Here is a 974-nt window from a genome sequence, read left to right as displayed (position 1 = left end):
TGCTGGAATGCAGGCAAAATTTAAAAAAAAAAAAAAAAAAATAAAAAAAAGCAGAACACCAAGCAAAGAGGGAGGTCGGGGAGCCGGGGCTCCCCGGCTTCATTGCATTAACAGCTTCTCTTCTGTTTTATTTTTCAAACGGGTGATGGCTTATTTCAGTTTGATTTCTTTTTTTTTTTTTTTTTTCCATGGCAAAGTACTCCAGTCTATGGCGTGGTGTAACTACGGTAGCATGAATGATTGGTGGGGTGGTTTTTTTTTTTTTTTTTTTTTTTTTTTCCTCCCCCCCTCCCCTTCCTCCTTCCATGCAGTTTCCTGTGAAATAAGTAAGTCAGGTCACGTAGAGTCTGGATTTTCTAGGCTTCTTTTGGACAACGTGGCTCGCTTTGCTTTCTGCAACATGCAGAAGCAGCCCCATCACTACCTTAGACAAACTGTTATTTTCTAAAGGTCTGGGCAGCTGGGTTACCCTATTTTTTATTTATTTTTTTTTTTTTTTAATGTGGCAATTCCTATTTCATCATTCAGATCCTGTTTGGACGCATTTTTTTCCTGCGGCTCTGAATACCCCCTTGTGTTTCAGCAGAGCTCTAAGAAAACCCGAGTAGACTGTTTCACGTTACTGACCGTACAGGATGCGTTACAGAAAACGCGCGTGGCTACGAAAGTATATTTTGGGTTTATTTATACACCATTACAAGTTGCTCAACTCCGGGGAAGTGACTGGAGTTAGAGCAGCGTGAAAATGCCATAAGCGATGTGCGAGTTGCGCTGCCTCTTCACGTATTTATTCACGGGTGTGTACGCGTTGGAAACCCCTATGTTCCGAAGTGTGTAGGGGCAGATACGCGCGGGGCTGCGAGTCGCTTCCAGCGGAGTTTCTGAAATACAGGGCACGAGCAGGGGGGGCAGAATCTGGCTTTTCAGTTGCACGGTTCTGTTTCCTCCCCCCCCCCCAAAAAAACACCACCCAA

At 44.4% G+C, this 974-nt stretch overlaps 1 protein-coding gene across 1 annotated transcript in view; it reads left to right on the top strand.

Annotated features, from left to right (window-relative positions):
- Positions 1-974, top strand: part of SAMD4A (sterile alpha motif domain containing 4A) — a 113977-nt gene that overhangs the window by 260 nt on the left and 112743 nt on the right. The window lies entirely within an intron of this gene.

Source organism: Egretta garzetta, unplaced genomic scaffold (genome assembly GCF_000687185.1).
Source record: "Egretta garzetta isolate BGI_Z169 unplaced genomic scaffold, ASM68718v1 scaffold3, whole genome shotgun sequence".
In the NCBI taxonomy this organism is placed as follows: domain Eukaryota; kingdom Metazoa; phylum Chordata; class Aves; order Pelecaniformes; family Ardeidae; genus Egretta; species Egretta garzetta.
Note: the sequence above shows the minus strand (reverse complement) of the source record. Positions and strands in the feature narration are given on the sequence as shown.